The sequence below is a fragment of the Peromyscus leucopus genome, chromosome 13 (genome assembly GCF_004664715.2).
Source record: "Peromyscus leucopus breed LL Stock chromosome 13, UCI_PerLeu_2.1, whole genome shotgun sequence".
Classification (NCBI taxonomy): Eukaryota; Metazoa; Chordata; class Mammalia; order Rodentia; family Cricetidae; genus Peromyscus; species Peromyscus leucopus.
The window spans coordinates 3,052,727-3,073,097 of NC_051074.1; the positions used below are offsets into that span (position 1 = coordinate 3,052,727).

General features: G+C 48.0%; 1 long non-coding RNA gene across 2 annotated transcripts; it reads right to left on the reverse strand.

Annotated features, from left to right (window-relative positions):
* Positions 1 to 11,115: 11,115 nt before the first annotated feature.
* Positions 11,116 to 18,641, reverse strand: LOC114697823. 2 transcript variants are annotated; one of them, XR_005092625.1, is made up of 5 exons: positions 18,378 to 18,641; positions 18,103 to 18,259; positions 17,537 to 17,612; positions 11,659 to 11,856; positions 11,116 to 11,541 (listed from the first exon to the last, which is right to left on the reverse strand). It is a non-coding gene; the product is annotated as an uncharacterized LOC114697823 (long non-coding RNA). The 2 variants fall into 2 exon arrangements; XR_005092626.1 differs by lacking the exon at positions 17,537 to 17,612.
* Between the last annotated feature and the right edge of the window lie 1,730 nt (positions 18,642 to 20,371).

A 20,371-nucleotide genomic window follows, 5' to 3' on the forward strand; every position in this document is an offset into this window, starting at 1 on the left:
GACCACCCCTAGGAGGGCTGGCTCACCTCAAGCCGGGCTACAGCGACAGGTGGAATAGTGAGTCCCTTAAGGAGACGCTGTACTTTTCCTTCCGAAATCCCACCCCTAGTGCAGAAGGGGGTGGGGCACATCCACACAGGGTTGTGAATAGGTCTGTAGAACTTTTCTTTTTTGTATCTCTTTTCTTTCTTTCTTTTTTTCTGAGAGGGGGTTTCTCTGTGAAACAGTCTTGGCTGTCCTGGAACTCACTCTGTAGACCAGGCTGGCCTCGAACTCACAGAGATCCACCTGCCTCTGCCTCCTGAGAGCTGGGTGGGATTAAAGGCATGCGCTGCTGCTGCTGCTGCTGCCGCCGCCGCCGCCGCCGCCGCCGCCTGGCTTGTATCTTTTTTCTAAGCATGCTTTAACTCTTTGGGCCCTCACCAGCCCACCCCAGTATTTCAGGCTTTCTTATTCTGAAGCCTCCCTCCTCGCCAGGTGGCTTTTTGTCCAGCATGGGTCTGCCCTCCTTGCCAGCTTCAACACCATGACTTCTTTTCCTTCTCTCCTCTATTCTCCTCCTCCGGCAGCTGCTGAAGTTCATAGCAGGCCCGCCCTGGGGTTAAAGCTCTAATAAAATGTTCCTTATACTTCCATTTGAATCCATTCCTAACTGACCTTATTGATGGGACCAAGAACCCCAAAGGGGACCCAGGCTTCCCCTGGATCAAGGTAACTACTCCCACCAGAGCTAAATGACTGTGGAGCTGAGGGACGTGCGCCAGGTGGCTAGGAAGGAAGACTCTGTGGCCACCATGATGTCACACACAGACCCATAGACACAGCCAGACACAGTGAACAAGACATCTGTATCTTGTCGCCGACACTGTGCTTGCCCTGACCTTTCGAGCCAAAGAGCTAGTGTAATGAAGGGTAGGTACCAAACCCACCTGTTCCTCATGGGAGATGCTACACAGGACCAGACACACAGGTGGTGCACAGAATACAGACAGACAAAATACCCACACACATTTAAAAAACAATAATAATAAATAAAAGAGCTTGCTGGATGGTGTTGGCACACGCCTTTAATCCTAGCACTGGGGAGGCAGAGGCAGGTGGATCTCTGAGTTCGAGGCTAGCCTGGTCTCTAAAGAGAGTTCTAGGACAGCCAGGACTACACAGAGAAACCCTGCTGTACACTGTGAAAACATATTACTCTCACTGGTTAATAATAAAGCTGTTTGGCCGGTAGCAAGGCCGGATAAAGTTAGGTAGGGCAATCAACCTGAGGATGGGATGAAGGGTGGGGTGGAGAGAGAAAAAACAGAACCGCCCAAGAAGCAAGATGCCAGAGGACCGGTAAAGCCACGACCATGTGGCAATATATAGATTAATAGGAATGGGTTAATTTAAATGTATGAGCTAGTTAGTAATAAGCCTGAGCTAATGACGGAGCATTTTGTAATTAATATAAGCTTTTGTGTGTTTATTTGGGCCTGGCGGTTGGGCCAGAAAACTCTGCCTCTCTTTACAAAACCCTGTCTCAAAATATCCCCCCAAAAGTAAATAAATAAAAGAGCTTGATGAACTGGATGTAGGGGTACATGCCTGTGATCCCAGAACTTGGGGGGCAGATGCAGGAGAATTGAGAGATCAAAGTAGTTCCTAGGTGGACTGAGCTACATGAGTACATGAGATATTATAAAAAAAAAATAAAAATAAAAATAAAAACACAGACACAAAAATAAAAAATAAAACCCAGGAAGGAAACTATAGTTTAAATACATTGTGTGTGTGTGTATGTGTGTGTGTGTGTGTGTGTGTGTGTGTGTGTGTGTGTATGTGTGTGTGTGTGTGTGTGTGTGTGTGTGTGTGTAGAAAGAAAGAGAGACATTTCCGTGCCTGAGAGGCCAGAGAGGACATTGGATAACCAGGAGCTGGAGTCAGCAGAAACTCTGGGCTGCCCAAAGTGGGTGCTAGGAACTGAACTGTGTCCCCTGGAAGAGCAACCAGCACTCTGGACTCTTAGTCTTTTCTTCAGACTCTTTTTTGAGACAGGGCCTCATGTCGTCCAGGCTGGCTTCAAGCTATTGTAATTAAAGATGACTCTGAATTCCTGACTCTCCTCTGGTGACAGGGATTGAACCCATGTATCCCTAGTGTGCATCAATTCTGATGAAACTATGTCCTGATTTCAGATACAGTAATTATTAAGAGGTGGGTGAGTCCTTAATTCTGGACAGGTATTCATTGATTTGTCTGATTGCTGGGTTGGGAGGTCTTGCCATGTAGCTCAGGTTGGCCCCAAATTGGTGAGCTTTCTGCCTGGTTGTCAGGTTCTGGGGTTACAGGCCTTTGTTCCTTTGCCTGGCCAGGATGGGATTTAAAATGTTTTCCAGGAAGGAAAACTTTCATCAAAAGTGCACCCTAGAACCCCAGCCCTTGGGAAGTAAAGGCGAGAGGATCTGAAGTTCAAAGCTTACCAAGTTCAAGGCCAGCCTGGTCCTCTAGAGACTCAGTCTCAAAACACAAACAAACATGGGGTTCATCGATCCACGCCTGCAGCCACTGCACTCCAGATGTGGAGGGGAACATGGTGAGTTTAACATCAGCTTGGTCTACATCAGTGAGTCCCAGGCCCGACAGGGCTACATACTGACAGTCCCAGGTCAGATAGGACTGTCTCAAAAAAGCAAAACCAAAACAGCACACAAGGAGGGCTGGAGAGATGGCTCAGCAGTTAAGAGCACCCTCTGCTCTATGAGAGGACCCAGGTTGGATTCCCAGCACCCATATACCAGCTCAAACCCATCTATAGTTCCAGTGCCAGGGGATCTGATTCCTTCTTCTAGTTTTCTTGGGTACCAGGCACTGTACATTAGACACATATGAAGGCAAAACATCATGTACATAAAAATAAAAATAATTTTAAAGAAAATGAATTTTTTTTCTTTTTTCAAGACAGGGTTTCTCTGTGTAGTTTTGGTGCCTGTCCTGGATCTCGCTCTGTAGCCCAGGCTGGCCTCGAACTCACAGAGATCCTCCTGGCTCTGCCTCCTGAGTGCTAGGATTAAAGGCCACCACCGCCCGGCAAGAAAATTAATTTTTAAAAGAAAAAATTCCTGGCTTCATACTGGTCATTACTAAAGTGACGGGAACTTATGGGTGATTCCACCATCAGCATCCTACCTTCCCTTGAAGTGGCCCCCCCTAAGAAATGAGTCCCCAGACCTTCATCTCTTCCAAGAATACCCCTTGGGAAAATATCAATAGTGAGTACCTAGAAATATACAGAATACTTAGCTAACGACAAACAGGAAGTTCAAGGGACTCTCTAACCAGAAACAGATAGCTAAGGAATCCACTTGGAGCCAGATATGGTGGCATGCTCCTGTATTTCCAGATCTCACTCCCATATTCCTAGTATTTTGGAGACATAGCCCGCCAGGAGAATCAGGAGTTCAAGGCCAGGCTAGGCTATTTGAGACCTTGTCTTAAAACAAAAACCACCTGAGCAGGCACCAGAGGCACACTGGGAATGAAGCAAGGCTGACCCTGGGAACAGAGAGAAGTCCTTTAGACTTGATCTTTTGGCCCCAGGATAAGGCTTTGAGCTCATTGGCAGGAAGACTTCAGAACTCTTCCGGTGACGGCTATGTTTGGACTTACGCCATCAGGGTAGACTTGCTGAATATATTTAGGATAAAGGGCAGTTACTAAGAAAATGTTGCTGCTCCCGTGGGGAAAACCACGGCATTCTGTGCAGGGGCAGAGGGCTTCAGTCCCAGCAGGGTAGGGCCCTGAGACTGCAGACAGTGAAACTGAGTGGGCACAGGTCAGTCTGGCGTCAGTAAGGGACCCATGGCACATAAAGGTGAGGTGGACTTGGCCTTCAGCACCAAGATGGGGGGAAGATTCCTGTGATATAAATATTGAGTAAAACATAAGAACAAATTTTTTGGTTTGCTTTTGTTTAGTTTGGTTTGTTTTTTCGTGTAGTTTTGGTGCCTGTCCTAGATCTCACTCTGTAGACCAGGATGGCCTCGAACTCACAGAGATCCGCCTGGCTCTGCCTCTCCAGTGCTGGATTAAAGGCGTGCGCCACCACCGCCCAGAAAGAACAACCTCTTAAAGAATAGTAAATTTCCACCCTGACTTTTTGTGGTACATCTATAATGCCGGGACTAGGAAGCAGGATTGACAGCTCAAGTCTATCATGGACTACACAGTAAAATTCTGTGCCAAAAAAACTAAAAATAGCAGAGGCAGAGGTAAGTGGATCTTGAGATCAAGGCCAGCCTGGTCTACAGAGCTAGTTCCAGGACAGTCAGGGATACACAGAGAAATCCTGTCTCAAAAAAACAAAAAACAAAAACAAAAAGAAAAGGGAGGGAAGGAGAGAGAGAGAGAGGAGAAATAAAAGTCATAACTGATAATATTGGATGCCTGTGAGGATGTGCAGACATGGAGAAGGAACCCGATTCTGTTGGCTTCTTTGTTCTTTGAGATAAGGTTGCATGTAGCCCAGTCTGGCCTCAGACTTGGTACAGCTGAAGCTGGCTTTGAACTTCTGATCCTCATGCCTCTACCTGCCTCTGCTACCACGCCCAGCAAATGATTCCTCTCAAATGTGGTTGCTGGGAGGAGGCAGCTTGGCAGAACTTAGGATGCACCTCATAAGGATGCAGGTCTGCACACGTTCCTGTCTGTTACCAAGGCTGTGGATCGGGTGTCCACAGAACAAGTACCAGGGTATTTACTGAGACACTTTTCCTTTTTCTGTAGGAAAAGGGGAGGGTGGCTGTTGGAAACAGCCTGTGTCAGCGAAATAAAGGACAAAATAAACTAGGTGCTCCTGGAGGTGTTCTGTTTTGCCACGAACATGAACAAACAGGATCTTCATGTCTCAGCATGGGCAATTGCAAAAGCCTAGATCTGTTAAAGAAGAGGTTGGAAAGCAGTGTGCAGCGTGATTCTGCTAATGTAGAGTTTCAAAACAAAAATAAGAAGTGGATGGAGAGTGGTTCAGTGGTTAAGAACAGATAGCACTCTTTTTTCTTTAGTGTGTATTGGTGTTGAGTCCCTGAAACTGGACTTAGAGACAGGTGTGAGCTGCCATGTGGGTGCTGGGCATTGAACCGGGTCCTCTGGAAGAGCAGTCCGTGCTCTACACTGAGCAGTCTCTCCATCCCTGAGAACACATAGTACTCTTGCAAAGGACCCCCATTTGGATCTCAGCACTCATGCTGAGTTGCTCACAAGTACCTGTAAGTCCAGTTCTAGGGTATCCAACATTTCTGTGCTCCGAAGCACCTGTAATCCATGAGCACACACTTACACACACACATACATAATTTAAAATAAAAAATGAGAGGCTGGAGAGATGGTTCAGCAGTTAAGGGCACAAACTACTCTGGCAGAGGACTCGAGTTGGGTTCCGAGCACCCACTGTAGGTGACTCACAACCACCTGTAACTCCAGCCCAGGGGCATCTGAGGTCTCTGGATTCTGAAGGCACCCTGTATTCCTGTACATGTTCTCTCTCTCTTTCTCTCTCTCTCTCTCTCTCTCTCTCTCTCTCTCTCTCTCTCTCTCTCTCTCTCTCTGCTTTTTTGAGATAAGTCTCTCTATGTAACTGGCTGGCCTTGAACTTGAAACTTGTCCAACTCACAGAAATCTGCCTACTTGTAACTCCCAAGAACCTGGATTAAAAGCATTCACCACCATACCTGCTTCTCTCTTTAAAATAATAAAAGTAAATACTTTAAAAATAAAACAAAAGTTTAAAAATAAAAAATAAAGAAATCTTTACAATAGACACACATTTATAAAATACAGAAAAGGAACAGAAACATATTGTAGGATGACAAACAATAACCTCAGACAGCGCTTCCTTCTCGGAAATGAAGGAAGAAAGCATCCAGTGCTCTAGCTATTCTACAAGGCTTTGTTTGTCATATGTGTGCGTGTGTGTGTGTGTGTGTGTGTGTGTGTGTGTGTGTGTGTGTGTGTACCCCAGAAGGCCAGAGGAGGGTTTGAGATCCTTTGGAGCTGGAGTTACAGGTGATCGTGAGCCACTTGATATTGGTGCTGGGATCTGAACTCAGGTCCTCTGCAAGAGCAGCAAGTACTATAACCACTGAGCCAGCTCTCTAGCCCCCCTTTCTTTAATTTTTAAGGGCTGTTATGGTGCCCATGTATGGTAATACACACTTGTAATCCCGGTATTCAACAGGGTAATGCAAGAGAATCACCATGAGTTCAAAGCCAGCCTGAAGTACACTCCTGTGTTACAGAGCAGACACATAAGGAGAGAGCCCGGCGGTGCTGGGGCAGCCTTTAATCTCGGCACTTGGGAGGCAAAGGCAGGCGAATCTCTGTGAGTTCAAGGCCAGCCTGCTCTACAGAGTGAGTTCCAGGACAGGCTCCAAAGCTACACAGAGAAACCCTGTCTCAGGAAAAAAAAAAGATGTAAGGAGAGAACTGACTCCTGCAAGTTGTTCCTGACCTCCACGTGTGTGCCCAAACACATCATAAACACACACAATCTAATAATAGAATAATAACTTTAGAAGTCAAAATCTAAGCATCTCTTTACTCCTAGTGGTAGATGCTGGCTCAGGACGAGAGCTGTAGAAAGAGTGAAGTACTGAGCAGACATGCGGCTTGCTGAGGCTATTTGGGGAAAAAAGACCTAGGAAAGAGAGGGAGTCAAGGGCGTTAGAGTCCATAAACCGTTGCTGTGTTCTCTAGAACACCTATACAGGTAGAGGCTGCCAATAAGAAAATGCTATGTTTATATAAGTGTATGCCTCTGTGTGTGCACATGTGCTTGCATGGGCTCATTTATGACCACTATGTGTTGGCTAGTTTTCTGTGAACACAAGCGAGTGTGGTGGTTTGAATGTAATTGGCTCCCATAAGCTCATAGGGAGTGGCACTGTTAGGAGGTGTGGCTTTGTTTGGGTGGGTATGGCCTTGTTGGAGGAAGTGTGTCACTGTGGGGGTGGGTTTTGAGGTTTCCTATGCTTGGGATTCCACAGAACGTCTCAGTCGACTTCCTGTTACCTGAAAACCAAGATGTAGCCAACACATCTGCTTGCATGCTGCCATGCCCCCCCACCGTGATTATAATGGACTGAACCTCTGAAACTGTAAGACACCACTTCAATTTTTTTTCTTTTCTTTTCTTTTTTTTTTTTTTTTTGGTTTTTCGAGACAGGGTTTCTCTGTGTAACTTTGCGCCTTTCCTGGATCTCACTTGGTAGCCCAGGCTGGCCTCGAACTCACAGAGATCCACCTGCCTCTGCCTCCTGAGTGCTGGGATTAAAGGCTAATATTTTCTTTATAAGAGTTGCTGTGGTCTGGCCAGGCGGTGGTGGTGCATGCCTTTAATCCCAGCCCTTGGGAGGCAGAGGCAGGTGGATCTCTGTGAGTTCGAGGCCAGCCTGATCTACAAAGTGAGTTCCAGGAAAGGTGCAAAACTACACAGAGAAACCCTGTCTCGAAAAACCAAAAAAAAAAAAAAAAAGAGTTGCTGTGGTCATGGTGTCTCTTCACAGCAATAAAAACCTTAGCTAAGACAGGGAACCTCTGTTGAGATTCCATAAGATCCAGCTGCATCCAAGTGTATAGGTCATTTTCTCTTCTTATTTCTTTTCTTTATTTATTTATTCGTTCATTTATTTATTTATTTATTCCCAAGACAGGGTTTCTCTGTGTAGCTTTTGGAGCCTGTCCTGGAACTCGTTTTGTAGACCAGGCTGGCCTTGAACTCACAGAGATTCACCTGCCTCTCCCTCCCGAGTGCTGGGATTAAATGTGTGCACCATCACCACCTCGGCAATAGGTCATTTTCTTAACTAGTGGTCCTGGGTTCTATGAGAAAGCAGGCTGAGCAAGCCATGTGGAGCAAACCAGTGAGCAGCATCCTCCGTGGCCTCTGCACCAGCTCCTGCTTGAGTTCCGGTTCTGTCCTCCTGGGATAAGAAACAGTGATATGGAAGTGCGAGTCCCATAAACCCTTTCTTCCCCAAGTTGGCTTGGGCATGGTGCTTCATCACAATAGAAACCCTAACTGAGACACATCACATGTTCTCACGTAGAAGCCCCGGGTGGCAGGCTAAGGGAAGGGAAAAGAAAGAAAGAAGAAAAAAAAAAAAAAAAACAGGGGAAAGAGGAAGTCAAGGCCACAGCTGGGAGAGAGGATTGCAGAGTCCACGATGACACAGGAGCAAAGAATTTTCGACCACAGGGAAGATGATTCTGTCCTTTCCAGACCTAGAAACTGACCGGAATGCAGTGCAGGGTCTGGCGAGACGCCAACCTGGTCAGGACTGTGGTAGTTGGCATGTAACTGGCCCCACAAGCTCATAGGGGTTACTTAGGAAAATGTGGGTGACCCAACGGGAGCTGCATCATCCAAATCCAGCACGAGGCAGGCTGGGACAGGGCAGACCTTAGCATATCTGACTCCATGATGGACGTACGTCCAGGCCATAAAATTCAACAGGGAGAGAGTACCACCTGCCAAAGCAAAAACAAAGACCATCCAAGTCCATAGTTCTGGGAAAGTCTCTAATGCACTAACTTCGCTTTTTGACTTCTGTAGTTCTGCTTCTGGCTAACTTTTCTTGTTAACTGAAGCATGTCAACCCAGAACATGGTTTTTGTGCTTAAAAGCTCACCCTGAGAAAGTCTTGGGGCTACCCTGGGATCTTGAACACCCAGGGTAGTCACTGGGCAGTTAATAAAGACTTCCAATTGGCTTAAACCCATCTCTGTGAGCATCTTCTCTGGCGAGCACCCCACAACAAGGCTCTGGAAAGCTGGCACCCCGCAGGCTTTGCAGGTAGCAGGAGGCAGAGCATCTCCTCCAGGCACCTCAGCTGCTCCTTGGTTGGTCCTTACTAATTATATAGGGTGGTGAAGGAAGGGTCATGGGTCTGGTCACGTTCAGGGGCTCCCGAGCTGTTCACTCCTGAACTGTCCTTCCTGAGTCTTTTTTTGTTTGCTTGTTTTTTCGAGACTGGGTTTCTCTGTGTAGCTTTGTGCCTTTCCTGGAACTCGCTTTGGAGACCAGGCTGGCCTCAAACTCACAGAGATCCGCCTGCCTCTGCCTCCCGAGTGCTGGGATTAAAGGTGTGCGCTACCACCGCCCGGCATAGAACACCCTGAGTCTTAACTAGCTTGGGAGGAACTCTACCCAACCCATAAGCCGTCTCTCCAGACCACAGTAATGTGGGAGTTTTTTTGTTGTTGTTGCTTTTGTTTTTTTCACAGTAATGGTTTTTAGGCTTGGAGAACACAATAAATCAGGACTGTCTTCTGAACGACACTGGTTTGAGCACAATTCTCAAAGAACTCAGAGGACAATGGTGTGCCGCCAGGCTTCAGTCCCTCTTCCTGCCGGATGAGTTTAATTAATGGGAACTCAGGAAGGGGGGCAGGGCAAATGTTTTCTTCCTTAGGGAGTCAGGCCCCAGGCTAACAGGGAACGCTGTAAAAAGCCGGTCCCAGTGCTGGGAGAGGAGCAAACAGTTCCCCAAGTCAGAGGGGCCTGGACTCTGAGGGCGGAGGCCAAGGCCTCTCCACATGTCAAAGCAACTCCAGCCCAGACACGGGTTAAGGGGCTCAGCCACTGCAGAGCACGCAGGGACAGGATCTCACTGGGTGAGGGCATATCCAAGAGGAAGAAGTGTAGAAGGTGGGCAGGGGAAGACATCTGTCAAGATGCAGATCCTGGGGCAGGGGCCTGGCAGGAGCAGTAGGGATGAGGGGTTCCCACCAGACCACACCCCATCCCCACCAGGACACCTCAGCATCTGTGTTTTCAATAAAACTATCGGACTATCGTTTGGAACTGGGGTCTGCACCTAGTCCCAAGAGACAAGGCTGAAAAAGCAAAAAGAGAGGCTGGGTATTGTGGACTTTTCCTGTAATCCCAGTACTTAGGAGGCGGAAGTAGGAAGGTCATGTCAAGTTTAAGGTCAACCTGCTCTACTCAGGGAGTTCCAGTCCAGTCAAGCCTGCACAGCAAGATGCTGTCTGGGACTGGGAAAGGTGCTAAATGCCAAACCTGATGACCTAAGCTGGATCTCCAAGATCCACACAATGAAAAGAAAGAAATGTCTCCAACAAGCTGTCCTCTGACCTCCACACCTGCACCGTGGCACACACACATGCGTTCACACACACGGAAAAAAAAACACATTGACTTTTCGAGTATGTGTGTGGTTTTGTTTTTGTTTGTTTATTGTTTGTTTTGAGATAGGCTTTCTCTGTGTAGCCTGGCTATTCTTGAACTTGCTCTGTAGCCCACGCTGGCCTCAAACTCAGAAATCCATCTGTCTCTGCCTCCCAAATTCTGGGATTTAAGATATACACCACCACTGCCCAGCTCAGACAAATCTATTTTAGAAAATAAAATAAATAAATAAAAGAAACGAACAAAAATCAAAGGAAGGAGCCTGAGAGGAGGGTCAGAAGCTGAGAGAGGTTCCTGCTCCTCCTGAGAACCCGGGTTCAGTTCCCACCAGCCACACCAGGCAGCTTACAACCCACTGTAACTCCAGCTCCAGGGGATCTGACGCCCTCTTCTGGCCTCCCCGGGTACCTGCACCCTTGTGGCTTACATTCACACAAGGCACAGAAACATACAAATTAAAAACCAAACTGGGGGGCTGGAGAGATGTCTCAGAGGTTAAGAGCACTGGCTGTTCTTCCAGAGGTCCTGAGTTCAATTCCCAGCAACCACATGGTGGCTCCCATGAGATCTGGCGCCCTCTTCTGGCATGCAGGCAGAACACTGTATACATAATAAATAAATCTTTAAAAAAAAAAAAAAAAAGATATTGAATCTTAAAAAAGGGGACTGGAGAGATGACTCAGCTATTAAGAGCACTGCATGCTCTTCAGAGAACGCAGATTTAATTCCCAGCACCCACCCGGCAACTCACAATTGTCTGTAACTCCGGTTTCAGGTAATCCGACATCCTCACACAGACATACATGCAGGCAAAACATCAGTGCAGAATAATAACAAGCCAGGCATGGTGGTGGTGACGCACACCTTTAATCTCAACACTTGGAGGCAGAAGCAGGTGGATCTCAGTAAGTTTGAGGTCAGCTTGGTCTACAGAGAGAATTCCAGGACACCTAGAGCTATGCAGAGAGACCCTGTCTCAAAACAAAACAAACAAAAACCCCATAATGGAGTCACTCATGCCAACATCCCTGTGCTGTCCTCTATTTCAAGATAAAAGAATTCGGGGACTGGAGCGACGGCACGACCGTTTAGAGCACTTTTCCTCGAGCAGAGTCCCGGGTTTGATTCCCAGCACCCACACGATGGGTCACGGCCATCCGTCACTGCGGTTCCAGGGGACCTGATGCTCCCTTCTGTTCTCCCGGTGTCAGGTGCCATGTGGCACCCATACCCACATGTGGGCAAAGCAACCACACATATGAAATAAAACAGTAAGAACTCGGACCCCCAGGTGTAGCTCAGTCGTCGAGAATTTATCTGGCCTGCATGAGGGCAGCTTCAAATCCTGGAGACTGGAAAAGGAAAACCAGGATTAAAGAGGAGTAGACAAATGTTCCCAGTAGACCAGTGTCAATTAGCACGCCAGTGAAGTTCCCTCCATCTCCACCCTCAAACGACACAAAAGTCACCTGAAGCAGCCGGGGGTCAAGCGAGTGTTAATTTTCTACGGTTCCGTCTCCCGGCAGCTGCTGCCCCACCAACATAACTTCAAAGTGGCCTTCTGTATTTGGGTTCTGCTGTCTTCGGCCTTTTCTACCTATATCTGCCTCTTCTGCTCAGCCCATTGTTACACTTACTCTATGGTGTGGAATAAAGTGTTGCCCGTTCTAGAACAGAAAATAAAGCCAATTAAGATCTTTAAATTAGCTGGGCAGTGGTGGCGCACGCCTTTAATCCCAGCACTCAAGAGGCAGAGGCAGGCAGATCTCTGTGAGTTCGAAGCCAGCCTGGACTACAGAGTGAGTTCCAAGACAACCAGGACTCTTATATAGAGAAACCCAAACCAAAAAAATAAAGAAAAAAAAAATCTTTAAGTTAAACTGTCATGATTTTGAGCAGGTATGGTGACACACACCTTTAAATCCCAGCACTTGGGAGGCAGAAGCAGGCAGACCTCTGAGTTCAAGGCCAGCCTGGTCTACAGAGCAAGTTCTAAGACAGCCTGGGCTACACAGAGAAAACCCTGTCTTGAAAATCAAAAATGAAAAAGAAAAAGGTGTATGTCAGGTGAGACCTGGAGTTTGAAAGACATAGTTGAATAAGAGATCCCGTGGGAGCCGTGTCCTACACGGCCACATTCCCGTGATAAAACGGCGTGGCCAAGGTAATCCACAGGAGGAAGGGTTTAGTTAGGCTTCCAGTTCCAGAGGACAAGAGTCCATCATGGTGGGATGTGGGCGCCATGGGCCCTGGCCCTCGACTGTGAGTGGCTGCGGCCTTGCTTGCTGACCTTGATCAGATGTCCTCCCTATTCAGATTCCCTGCCAGTATCCACCCTTCTGAATGCTTAAGGGAAGTTCCTTATTTGTGTATCCTGCATTTTGGGCGTTAACTACTTAGATGCAAGAATGTAGAACATTGGGTCTGGAATGTAGACCATTGATAGCGAACTTCTGCCCTCCGGGGGTTCCTCTATTTGTACTGTAAGCCTGTATTTAAGGTTTCTTTCCTCTTTCAATAAAGGGCATTCGACATCCAATCGTACGGATGACCCGCTGTCTCTTGTCTCTATTTTTTAATCCGAAGCCCTTCGCTCAGACATGGTAAACGGGTATCGATAATGTGGGCGTTACCGCTATAGTGGGAAAACGTGAGGACATGGTGACGGGAGCAGGAAGCTGAGCGTTCTCATCCTCAGCCTGAAGTAGGAAGCAGATGAGAACATGAAGTGGTGTGTGTGTGTGTGTGTGTGTGTGTGTGTGTGTGTGTCAAGGAAGGGGGAGGGGTTGTGTATTGGGAATTCCAATTGGTCTTAATATAAAAGCCGGGAGTCAGATATCAGGGTAAAAGCTAAAAGATCAGAGAAGCAGAGCAGCAGCCCCTAGAAAGACTTCTTACCTTTGGGAATCCTCAGACTGAAAGGGCAGAGCTGCTGTCTCCACCCTGCCTTATCACTTCCTCTCTCCGCCCAGCCATATCCCTTCCTGTTTCCTCATGCCAAATGCTGGGATTAAAGGCTTGTACCTCCCAAATACTGGGACATGAAATCCCAAGTGCTGGAGGTTAAAGGTGTGTGCCACCACTGCCTGGCTTCTGGTGGCTAGCTCCATACTCTGATCTAGAGGCAAGCTTTATTTGTTAGAGCACAAACAAAATACCACCACAGGTTTGAATGAGCACGGCCTCCTTAGGCTCATACTTTTGAATACTTGGCCAAACAGTTGGTGGAAGGGTTTGGGAAGGATTAGGAGGTGTGGTCCCGATGGAGAAGGTGAGTCACTAGGGGTGGACTTTGAGTCCACATCATTCCCAGTTAGCACTCTCTGCCTTGTGCTTGTGAGTCAGATACAAGCTCTCAGTCACTGCCCCAGCACCTGCCTGCCTGCCTGCCACCCTGCTCCTCACTGTGACAGACTCACTGTGTCACAGACTCTACCCCAAATTAAACAGTTTCTTTTAGAAATTGCCTAAGTCATGGTGGTTTTTTAATCATCATCATCTTTACTTTTACTATGTTGGTGTTTTCTTGCATGTATGTCTTTATGAGGGTGTAGAATCTTCTGGAATTGGAATTAGATCATTGTGAGCTGCCATGTGCGTGCTGGGAATTGAACCCAGGTCCTTTTTTGGAAGAGCAGCCAGTGCTCTTTACCGCTGAGTCATCTCTCCAGCCCGTAATGTTGTTTTGTCACAGCAATAAATAATAATAATAACAATATCATAGTAATAATAATAATACATGGGGCAAGACTATAAACACTCCAAGCCAGCCCACAGTGACAGCTTTCTCTTGCAAGCCTCCACCTCCAAAGGTCTCACCGCCTTCCCAAACAGCACCACCACCTAGGGCCAAGTGTTCAAATATCTGGGTTTACAGATGGAGGATCTGTCTCCTTCAGACCACCACAGGGCCTTTTTCTCTAACACTCTGCTCTCAGCATGCTTGTCTGCCATATGGCTGGTAGCCCTCCAGATTAGGTTAATTTTTTTCTTCTGTCCTCTAGGCAGCTGCTAAGATTTACAGCTTGGCTGCCCTGGGGCTTTTCTTTTAAACCCTAAAGAAATTGTTCTGGGGCTTTTGTTTTTTTTTCAATTTCCTTTGGGGCAGAATGGAGGGAATGAGCAAATGTAGAGTGTGAGCGTTACAGCTCCGAGGGAAGTGCCCCCCCCATGCAAGCGTTGTAGTTCTGAAGGGAAAAGAATCCAGGCGGTCAGAGCCAAGAAACACCGCACAGTCCCACCGCACAGTCCCACCGCACAGCAAGCCTCACACGGGGAAACACACAGGAGGGCAGCTGCCTCTGCTCGGGGGAGGCAGGCTTGTGCAGGGCTTCTCCCGGGAGGAGTTTTCCAGGCTGGGGATTGGTGGGATTTCAAGTCCTGAGCTTGGGGCAGGCTCAGGTATGGGTGGGTTTTCAAAGCTCAGGAAGAGAGCTGGGACTTTTTACCCCACACTGTGCGTTTCAAGAGAGCTCCTCTGCCTTCCAGTCCAGAGTCGGTCTCAGAGGCCGCGCACAGTGAAGGCTGTTTATGGGAGGGGAAAGAAGGGGGCAATTGGAACCCTCGGTCAGGGTCGGCTGCTCTAGGTCTGCTCTTGTGGCTGCCTGAGGACAAAGCAGACTTTTTTCAGAGAGGAAGTTGGACAGGCCTGGACATTAAGAGGAATGGATTTAGCCAGGAAGTGGTGGCGTGGGCCTTTAATCCCAGCACTCGGGAGGCAGAGGCAGGCAGATCTCTGTGAGATCGAGGCCAGCCTGGTCAACAGAGCGAGTTCCAGGATAGGCTCCAAAAGGTACACAGAGAAACCCTGCCTTGAAAAAAACCAGGGAGTGCAAACTTGTACAACCACTGTGGAAATCAGTATGGCAGTTTCTCAGAAAATTGGTAATCGATCTATCTCAAGACCCAGCCATACTCTTGGGCATATACCCAAGGAATGCTCAATCATACCACAAAGATACATGCTCAACTATGTTCACAGCAGCATTATTTGTAATAGCCAGAACCTGGAAACAACCTAGATGCCCGTCAACTGAAGAATGGATTAAGAAAATGTGGTACATATACACAATGGAGTACTACTCAGCAGAGAAAAACAATGACAGCATGAAATTTGCAGGCAAATGGATGGAACTAGAAAAAATCATCCTGAGTGAGGTAACCCAAACCCAGAAGGACAAACATGGTATGTACTCACTCATAAGTGGATACTAGATATAAAGCAAAGGACAATCAGACTGCAACCCACAGAACCAGGGAGGCTACATAGCAGGGGGGACCCTAGGATGACTGTGGTTTATAATAAGTTTTGGTTTTACCCAATCACTGTGCAAGCTCCAGTGAAACATTTCACTATTAGGATAAGAATTTGTACTGTATCAAGCTGATAACAGAAAATAAAATAATAAAAAAATGCAAAAAAAAAAAAAAAAAAAGAGGAATGAATTTAGTGGCTGGCAAGGGTTAGCTTGGACGATATGGAAAGCTTCCCCAAAAAGGGACACCTCCGGGTTCAGGTGGTACCTTCCTAGTATAAAGAGGAGGCCCTGGGTTTGATCCCCAGCACTGCATAAACTGGGTATGGTGGCACCCAGCTGTCACCTCAGCACTTGAAAAATGGAGCCAGGAGGACCCAAAGTTCAAGGTCAGCCGTAGCTACCTGGTAATGTCCAGACCACCCTGGAGCACATGAGATCCCCATCTCTGAATCAAATAAACAGGGCGGAGAGATGGCTCACTGGGTCAAAGTGCTTGCTTGGAAAGATTCTGAAAAATTGTCCTCTGATGTCCACATGAGCACCAGAGCACAGGCCTGCACTCACTAACATGTATGTGCTCGCGCGCGCACGCACGCACGCACGCACGCACACACACACACACACACACACACACACACACTGAATAAAATTAAATTAAGGATGTTCATTATAATAATAAAATAAATAGGCCGGGCGGTGGTGGCCCACGCCTTTAATCCCAGCACTCGGGAGGCAGAGGCAGGTGGATCTCTGTGAATTCAAGGCCAGCCTGGGCTAACGAGTGAGTTCCAGGAAAAGGCACAAAGCTACACAGAGAAACCCTCTCTCAAAAAATCAAAAAATAAATAAATAAATAAAATAAAATAAATAAAGTTCCTCTTCCATGTACTTGAAGTAATCAGTTAGAAAACCTGCCTCCCTCCACACCCCCTCCCTTCTTTCCCATCCTCTCTTCTCCTTGGAAGCAGGCCGTAATAGTGAGAATTTCATTATCATTTATACATTTTTGTGTATAGGTGTTTTGCCTATATGTATGTCTGTGCGCCCACATGCGCCTGGTGTCTGTGGAGCCCAGAAGAGGGCATCAGATGCCCTGGTACTGGTAGTTGTAAGCCACTACGTGTGTGATGGGAATCAGAATCAGGTTCCCAGGAACTGGAGAGAGGGCTTATGGGAGCTGGAGAGATGGCACAGAGGTTGAGCACTGGCTGCTCTTCCAGAGGTCCTGAGTTCAATTCCCAGCAACTACATGGTGGCTCACAACCCTCTATAATGAAATCTGGCGCCTTCTTCTGGCCTGTAGGCAGAACACTAATAAATAAATCAATAAACCTTAAAAAAGAAAAAAAAACAACAACCAAAAACAGGTTCCCTGGAAAAGCAGGCAGTCTTCCTAACCAATTAGCCATCTCTAGTCCACATAATTTTCTTTTTCTTTTCTTTTTTTTTTTCTTTTTGGTTTTTCGAGACAGGGTTTCTCTGTGTAGCTTTGCGCCTTTCCTGGAACTCACTTGGTAGCCCAGGCTGGACTTGAACTCACGGAGATCCGCCTGCCTCTGCCTCCTGAGTGCTGGGATTAAAGGCGTGTGCCACCACCGCCCGGCTAGTCCACATAATAATCATTGTAAAATGGATGCGCTTGCCTGTTTCTTAAACCCAAACACACCTCGAACACCCTTTATTAATAATTAAAATTGGAGACTGGAGAGATGGCTCAGTGGTTAAGAGCACTGACTGCTTTTCCAGAAAATCCAGGTTCAATTCCCAGCACCCACATGGCAGCTCACAATTGCCTGTAACTCCAGTTCCAGGGGACCTGACACCCTCACACAGACATATATGCAGGCAAAACACCAATACACATAATATAAAAAATAAATAAAATTTTAAAAAAGTCTTAAAATTGCCAGGCATGATGACTCACACCTTTAATCCAGTAGTCTCGCTGGGGAGACAGATGTACCCGGTCCAGTGAGCCTCGGGTCCTGGAACCCTGAGTAGGGGTGATGAGGTAATGAAGAAAGGCTGTGATCAGGTGGGAGTGTGCATGGTGAGGGGTCACCTACTACCTCCCCAAAAGAGAACAAACCTCAGTGCTCAGTTAGGAGGCCTTGGCTCCTCTCAGTGGAAGTTCCAGAAGGGAGCAGTCTCAGGGTGTAAGCATGCTGGAGGAAGAAGCTGCAGTTAGGTACTAGTTGTATATCCTGCCCACTCCCACTCAGACCTTTTAGGAAGCTCTGAGACCCTCTTCAGCCTGGGTAAAGCACTTTGTTAATTTTTGTGGGTCCCAGGCCTTGGAGTCCTGTGCCATGTCAACAATACACATTCCCTCAGAATTCCGTTCCCTCAAGGCTTCCTCCCTGCAAGTGAGTCTCTTTGAGTTCAAGACCAGCTTGGTGTATTTATTGAGTTCCAGGTCATCCAGGGGAATACAGTGAGACCCTGTCTTTTAAAAAAAACAAGGCAGAGAGAGCTGGTGTGGTGGTGCAGGACTTCAATCCCAGCACTTGGGAGGCAGATGTAGGTGAATCTGAGTTCTAGGCTAGCCTGGGCTACAGTGAGAGTTCCAAGCCAGCCAGAGCTTGCATACTGAAACCTTGTCTCAAAAAATAAATAAATAAATAAATCAAAATAAAATGAGGACTGGGGGTGTACCTCAATTAGCAGAGTTCTTGTTTTACATGCATAGATTCCTGGGTTTGATGCCAAACACCATATAAAAACAGACCAGGCGATGTACACCTGTGATCCCAGGGCTCAGGAGACAAATGTCAGTGAATTCCAGACAGCTGGGACTACGACGAAGTGAGGCCTTAAGTCAAAACAAACAAACAAACAAATCAAAACTGCCCTCTAAGCATTCACACTGTGCTCCGTGTTAGCATAGTAAAATTTTAGAACAAAGGTCAGAGGCATTATTTGTTACTTACTGTGGGTATTTCAAAAGAACAATCTTTGGCCAACACTCAGAAGTGACAGAAATAGACTGTTGTCTCATGGCCTGATTAAAATGGAAAAGCTGAAGGTTTTCCAAAAGGAAACAAGAGGAGGCCAGGAGTCTAGACTGGCCACTCAGAAGAGTGTGTGCGAGACCCAGCATCGGCGGGTGGGGCCTTTGTGCGGACAGTGTCTGTGTCTGGGTGTGGGAAGTGGGCTCTTGACCAACCCAGCTGCGTGTGACCTGTGACTGGGACCAACATCTGGCTGCTCCCTCCCTCCCGTGACTCTGCCTGTGCCCAAACAGGAGAGTGTGTCATCCCTGACGTATTGCCGGGCAACGGAGTGTGTCTGGGCGGGTCCCCTAACGCTCTCCGGTTCACAGTCGCTGCATGCCTGCTTTGCGGGTGTCTCTAGCTGTCGATGTCCTCGTGAGATAGCGAGACTCTCGCTCACTCCTCCTCTTCTCCCTTTTGCTAAGGTCTTGTGCTTGCTGGGCAAGTACACCACCACTGAGCCACACCCCCAGTCTGTGAAAACTCTGGTCTCCTAGTCTTAGGATGCAAGGCTTGGTTTCAATCACACTGCTACCCGGGAGGCTGTCCTTCCTGAGCCTGAGAGTTGGGCTGTAGAGGACCCTAGTCAGCCCCTGCCTGGGATCGACATTAGAGAAAAGAACCCATCCTCACAGGGATGTCTGGGTAGGGGAGTACATCCAACCCTTCTTTTGAATTTGCCTGAGGAGGTTTGGCTTTGCTTCGACACCATCTCTGGTGATTTTTGTCCTGTTTTTAGGAATTTTAAAACTTTGGGCAATTGGAAGCACCATCTGAAATCGCCAGAAAAGTTTACGGTTCCCTTGGAGTTTTATTCTTTGTCGATTTGTTGTTGTTGTTTATTTATGTACACCTTTAATATGTGTTTGTCTGCAGTGCCCAGGGGGGCCAGCAGAGGGCGTCAGATCCCCTGGAACTGGAGTTGGAGGTCAGTGTGAGCGGTCGTGTGGGTGCTAAGATTCGAACACGCTGTTCCAGAGCAGCATGTGCTCTTAACCATGAACCGTCTCTCCTGACCCCCATTTTGATTTTAAGGTAAGCCTTGGCTACATAGCCAGTTTGGGGCCAGAATGGGCTACACGATATCCTATCTCAAATAAGTAGTCTGGGTTACAGTTCAGTGTTGGTGAATCTGTCCTGGGTCAGCGATAACAAAACAAACAAAAAATGGGGTCCGGAGAGATGGTCAGCCAGTAGAGGGACAAAGGCGCCCACCATGCCTGACCACATAAATTCAGCCCTCGGGACAGGCATGGTGCAAGGAGAGGAAAGTGCGCCGTGGCACTCGCCCGCCCTCCTTAAGTACAATGTATACTTTCTTCCATTTTAACACGCCTATGTGAAATCGGGGCTCGGGCCGCGGGCCGGCTCTGGGTTTCGGGCATCTCCCCGGCTGCGCCTCCATCGGGCGGCCCCTCCCGGTCCCGGGCGAGCAGGGCGGCGCTGTGGGGAAATTCCAGTCCGCGCTCCTCCGCCTCGGGGAGACCTCATTTCCTAGGCAGGAAACCGGCTCGGGGCCACCGAGCGCCGCCTCGTCCAGGCACCGCCTCCGCCCCGGCCGGCCGGCCCAGCTGCAGCCACGCCCGGGCTCCCAGGATAAATTTAGCTCTTCTATTCCGGTCTCGGCCCTGCCCTCTCCCTGGAGCCAACCGGTGGAAGGAGAAAGATGGAGCAGCGGGGAGATCACAGACTGAAAAGCTCATCACATGCTTGCAGGCCGGACCCCAGAGCTTACGCCTACCCACTTCACTGACCGCAGAGTTCCGCGGACATTGTCACTTTAACGAAATGGGGTGGGAGTCAGGGCCCTCCTCACTGTACGGGGGAGATCCGGAGAAGGAAAAGCACAAAGTGCTGAGCGCGGTCGTTTCATGCCTGGAATCCCGGCACTGGGGAGACTGAGTCGGAAGGACTGTGGCAAGGACCAGGCC